Below are 6788 nucleotides of genomic sequence, written 5' to 3'. Positions count from 1 at the left end.
AAACAAAATAAAAGTAAATTAAATTAATAGATAAAACAAACATTCTTGATGCTTTCTACTTCTATAACAAACGCATTTTTCCTAATTTTGGACTTATGCCACTTATCAATTAAGGGACTCGTATCTTCCGTACACATCTCTTATTTTGTCCATCGATCTTTTATTGGGTCACTGAAGAAATTGATTTGACGTTTTTTTGTAGACTATCTTATTGGTAATCTCAAGATCTTTTAGATTGATAAGACTTATTCTTAAATTTTTTTAACACAGGTTTAATCCTTCTCAATCGTAAATTTTAATTTATTCTTGAGCTGTTGAACCTTGATATGGGAGGTTTCCCTTTTATTGGATTGGAGGTGGCATTATTGAGGGCCTCTTCTGAGGACTCGAAAGCGTGCTGTGCCAATTGGATGGATTTCGTCCCCTTTGAGGTTTACTTTCCTAAATTTATTTTATCATCATATTGAGACTCGATTGAGTCTGAAATCCATGAGAAGAAAAAAGAAGAAATAGAAGAAGTCTAATTACACTGATAGCGAATTCGGTGAGCATAGTACATATTAAAGCCATTGTATGCCGATTTAATCTGAGCGTAAAGGTGAAATGCAAATATTTCAAATTCTAAAATTTTATTTTATCTAACAGTACAATAAAGGATGCGTTTCCGTTTTGCACTTCCAGCGATTGTAAGCGTTATGTTCTTGGTTAATATTTGACAGACAATAAAGATGAATTGATATTTACAGCCTGTGAGCGTGAAAACGGAACGTACCTACAGTGTATAATAGAAAATCGCAGTTTAACCCATTTCCATATTTACATTAAACATGCATTTTTACGTTAATCTGTGTATAACGATTTTAATATGCACCAGTGCAAGTAAAAATTTTGAAAAATTATAAATATTCTCAAAAAAGTTTTCTTTAGAGCTGCTAATAAAAGTCTTACTTTTTACATCAATTGATGTTAATTAATTTTTTTTGGTAAATCTATTTAATTAATCTTCCATTGCCATTCTTATTTTTTTGACATAAACAAAATTTCACTCTCAAATTCCTACGAAATATAAATTCCTACGAAAAATAGAAGAGTTGAGTCTGATTGTTAAAAAACTAGTTGGTAATGTAATCGGGAAATACTTTCTATTACATTATTAAATATTTAGTTTTCTAACAAAAAAGACCTAGTTATTTTTTAAAAGCAATCCTGAATTTTTCCACATTTTTTGAAAACTCGGAACAATAAAAAACTTTGGGGTGGACGGAGGGAATAAAAATATGATTGCAGACAAATTAAGAATATATTTAGGAAGAAAGAGATAGGTATAAATAATAATAATAATAATTTTTATCGCTGTATATAATGGATGATAAGAATATATATAATACGATAAAAATCGTGATGACGTCGTTATTTGTCGAGAAATATTGTATAATTATTTATTATTTTATTGTAATATATTTTTTGTTTTATTATTATTATTCTCTTTATATAATTATTAAAAAAGACTATGCCCAAAGTTTTATAGGGGAATTTGGACCTCAGATGAACAACTTTGAGACATACCTAAAATTTTAAGGTATCAAAAGAGAATTAAAAATAAGCCCAACTTTATAGGAGAGGTTTTCTGAGTGCTAGAACTATCCAAAGTTCGCTATGATGATCATGTACCACTAGTCTTATCCAATTTCTCTGCGTTCAAGGCACCTCCCCGTGGAAATGAATTTTACCAAAGACATTGAAGTAATATCTAAAATGTATTTGATACAGACAGTTCATTAAACCAGCTAAGTTCCTGGTCGCGATTCATGCCATCATGTCACAGAAATTCGGATTTGCTTGTAATGACGGCGATGCCCCTGGAGTTCGCTCTGGGGGGGAAGATGGACAAGCGGCGAATGTACCAATCGGGGTAAATCAGCCTTTGATACGGGGTCACCCCGAAGCAGCTACTAGTCGCGATGAGATCCACTGTGGGCAATGTGGAAAATATTTAAGAAATCAGTCGCATAAACATTTGTTAGCTGGGGAAGTGCTAGATTTCTTGGACCAAGAACCTAGTAGTTCCATAAGAGCTCAACACATTTAAATATATATGTCATGCCCGTTGATGCCATTATAAAAGAAAACGTACTGAAACGAGAGATGGAAACATTACAGTTAAAAATACTGAACCGCAGCCTCTTTGTCAAATCAATTAAAACCTTTTGTTTCATACTTTGAATGTCTCTCTTTCTCCTCTTCATCGATTAATATATATCACTTATAATTATTCATTTGGAATCCAAAAAAAGGTTTTAGTTGTCTTCGTCAAGATTGGACATATTCCAGATACTAGATGATTCGAGAAATAGAATTAAAGCAGTCCTACATGGTGCACAATACATGGTGTCATAATAGCGAACTTTGAACAGCTGTAGCACTCAAGGGACTCATTTTATAAAGTTGTACATATGTAACTTTTTAATCCTTTTTTTATGCTCTACAGTCCTAGCTAGGTCTTAAAATGCTGTTCAGCCGTACCCAAACTGGGCATACTCCTTTATTATAATTATAATCGAACATTTTACAATATAAAATCACAATTTTTGATTGGTCGATTTACCTATAATTACTTTTTAAGTTTAAAAATGTGTCTCTGAACACAATCCAAATATTTAATCCGCAAACAATGATACAGTCTGTTCAAGCGAGGCTATCTGATGTAAGTTATCCATAATTAATCAAATCGTAAATTCGAATAAAAGTCATTCAAAGTTGAATTCGTAGCTACATGCATTAAGATGAATGATTGCAAACGTTGTCTGAAAGTTTCTTTATGCGAAAATATAGAAATATCGTAGTGGAACTCGCGGGGAGCAGATCGTAGTCACGATTTGCGCGGGAAACGTCGTAAAGGGAGACAAGTATCAGCGCGATCAGCCGGACAACATTCCAAGACGATCGTACGCCACGTATTTCGCGCGCTCGGAGATATTTCGCTGACAATTTCTTTAACATTCATTCGTCGAATTTTTGTGACAACTTTGTTTTTCGTCCGTTCGTTTTATACGTGAAAACGGATTACGCAATTTTTGCAAAATTTTACTTTACGAATCGCCATGTTTCGAATAAATCTTTACATGTACAGCCTTGGCCAAAAATATTGGACACTTGTATCTTTTCCATCTATTTGAAATTCTTTTACCTGCATTGTCACCTATATTGATTACCGGCATTATATGCACAAGTTTAAAGGGTTCTCGAAACAAAGGAATTTACAACAAATGCCATAAATCAATTTTTGAGTTAAAACTGTAAATAATAGTTAATAAGAAGACTAATATTTTTTATCAAGGCTGTATAATAGTTGTAACGTGTAGTAATTATAATCACAATTATATAAATTTTAACTTTGTAGTATTATATATGTATACAGAATCGATAAATGACCTGAATTGCATTTAGAATATGCAATAATTTATATAATCCTCTTCCTTGTAAAGAAGGCGTAAGTTTCTTGGTTTTATTTCCCACGATGTATATAAATGAATGTAAAATTTAGACGTGGAGGAGACGCTGTTTGAGAACCACACCGACGAAGTTGATTGGCCAAATCGAATGACAGACACGAGCGTGGAGAAACTGGAAGAAACGACCAATAAGGTGGCATCGTCTTACAACGATGGACTTCGGTGTTTCTCGGCGCAACTACTTCGGCCGATATCGCCGTATTCATGACATGCACACATTGGCATAAGTCGCACATATCGGCCGCTTCGGACTGCTGCGCTGCGAAAGTAAGAATGGCTCGTCTAAGTTAGGATCAATGCGGATTAAATATGAATATCCGTCGCATCCGACGTCGAACGATGAATCGGCGACCGAAACACATGCCGCTCATGCGGATGCGTTGATTCCCGTCAGTGAACGTCATTCGCAGGAATCGACAAATTGCAACAATAAGATCTGTACTCCGTACAGATAAATGTATCGGGTTGGCCAACAGTTTCGTGCGGTTTTTGACGACAGATGGCTTCCCAGACAACGCAAAGTATCCAAAAGAAAGACATAAGATATCTCTGGCGTCTAAAAGACGACTTAAAAAAGTCTTATGTCTCAACGTTTGGATTAAATGCTCTGAAAAGTTAAGCTTTAGTCCAAATTTTGAAAGCACATACAAGCCTTGGTAAGAAATATTATATATAGGCACTTTATTAATTATTATTTAAAGGTTCAGCTTGAAAATTAATTTATTGTAAATTTACAGCATTTTGCTCAATTATTCCTTGTTAAAAGAACCTTTTAAACTTGTCTATAATGTCGGTAATAATTAAGGTGACAGGTAAAAAAATTCCAAATGAATGAAAAAAATTTAAATGCCTAATATTTTTTATCAAGGCTGCATTCATTGATATGTAACGTTGTGTTTTGCGTATTTAGAGTCATTTGAAAGCTAGATAAAACAAGCATTTTTATTACATGCACATGTATACAATTTCTTCATTTTAAAAAAAGCGGAAACATGGCACAAACCTGTAATAAATAATAAGCTCGTTCTCTTTAGCTTAACTTCTTGCACCATTCATCTCTTTTCTATTTTACTCCCAAGTGCATAAAAAAAGGGGAAAAAACTATGCAAGAAGTTTAGGCTAAAAAGGACAGATCTATTTTAAGATGTATGCGGTACGGCAAGGATGCCGCGAAAGAACGTATGTGTTAGAAAATGATTTGCAAGATTGCGTTTCGCAGATTTTTCAATCTAATTAAGACACACCGCGCTCGGTATGTCTTGAACAAAAACAAAAACAAGAAGTTCTTTCAATGAGGAATTATGATGCTGAAAGATGAATCGGTCACAATGACCAATATATTCTTAATTAAAGTAATTATCTTCCATAAAAAGAAAGGTTTTCTATTACAGATAAAAAATCGCACGGAATTATTGCCTAACTCAATACATTCTATTTGCAAGATTGTTTCAGTAAGTAAACAATAACAAAATATGACCCCTTTTTTATAAGTCTCAATCATCTCAATGCATCATATTATAGTTTCATAATCTCAGACGGCATAGAATATTTATGATAAATATTTATTGATGTTCATTTTTTGAAATGTTATATAGATATTTCATACATATTTTATATAAAGCTTTATTCGAAATATTATTAAAATATAGATTAAATATCTTATGTAGTATTTATGATAAATATAAATAAATATTTCTAATAAGTATTTTTTACTTGGATTATAAGACTTATTAAGTATTTTCATAGCATTTACTATAACGTTTGCAATATTTCATAATATTTATAATAAATGTTTATGATCCGTGCAATCTAAGATCACAAAAATATTTATAAAATATTTAAAATAAATCTTATAAATATTTATAAATATTTTGCAAATATTTTATAAATATTATGTGCTGTCTGAGATGTCACAAGCGAGAAATAACATAATAAATTAATTACGTTTAGTTTAATTTTTTTCTTAATAACATATATAATTTTGTAATTTCGAAACCTGTAAAATATGCAGAAAACTGAGACATAGAAGAAAAATAATTCTTAAAACAATAGTATTTTTCTCGGCAATTAAAAAACTACTGTAGCGCCATCGTAGCAGTTTCCGAGAAATATACTATCAGGAATTATTTTACACTTTTATATGTTTTATCGGATGTTTTAGTTTACCGCATATTTTACAATTTTCAGGATTACGAAATTTTTTTTAAAGAAAAACTAAAATAAAGCTGTACGTTATTATATTGCATTTTCGTTATTTTATTGTCACTTCTCGTCTCACTGTATCAACACAATGCTATAAATGCTTTGAAACATTTTTTGATTAGTCAATTCGTAAAATTCTTTCTTCTGATTGATCAATCAAATGTTTCAAAGCATTTGTAGTGAGAATCTAGAAACACATTAAGTCTGGATCTACAATAGGTGTTTTAAGCCTTAAGCCGTAAGAAATTGACCAATTACAGTCGAATTCGAGAAGAATAATCGATTGCGATTCGTCCATTTCGTTTAAGGGTATATCCACACAAACTTGCATAGCAGCATAAACGTATGCATAAAGAAAATTATCCAATCACATTTTACGTGCGTCTTTATAGGAGAAATGCGATAGGATAATTTTTTCGACTATGCAACTTTGTATGAATATACCCTAAAAACCGTAGATCCGGGCTAAAAAATAAGGCAATGAGACTTAAGCGGCAAGTGAATCAGCCAATCACAGTAGAGAACGTAAAGTAGTTCTCTACTTTGATTGGTCGATTCGCTTGCTGCTTTATGTTTTTTTAACCCTTTGTCATACAACTATAAATATGGCGTCATACAATCAAACCTAACCTAAAGACATAGCCAAACCTTAAAGATGTACCGATGAATAAATTATCTATTAGTATAACAAAATAAGAGAGAATTAGGATTAAGCCCAGTTTATGTAACATATGTCATAATCGATAAGTTTAACACAATATAACTACGCTGCCACTTGTCATAAGGGTTAAATTTGAGTTAACTTCATTATTACGGTATAAATATTTCGGCCGGGAGGCGAACTCGGCTGGAGTGAAGTGTGTAGTCCGGCGGGAGCGACAATGGTGTGAAGCGCGCAGCGCTTGAAAGCGACGAGCACCGGTACGTAACACACTTCACTCGGCACGCTACGTCCCTGCGGGACGGCGGGCGCATGCGCGAGTTCGAAATCGGCCAATCAGCGGGCGCGGCCGATACCGTGGCGGTGGCACCGTGGGGGCTCGCCCGCGCCCTCGGTATCGCCGTGCCGGCGTT

Source organism: Trachymyrmex cornetzi, unplaced genomic scaffold (genome assembly GCF_001594075.2).
Source record: "Trachymyrmex cornetzi isolate Tcor2-1 unplaced genomic scaffold, Tcor1.1 scaffold229, whole genome shotgun sequence".
Taxonomy (NCBI): Eukaryota; Metazoa; Arthropoda; class Insecta; order Hymenoptera; family Formicidae; genus Trachymyrmex; species Trachymyrmex cornetzi.
The sequence above is the reverse complement of the archived record's forward strand: the minus strand, read 5'-3'. Positions refer to the sequence as shown.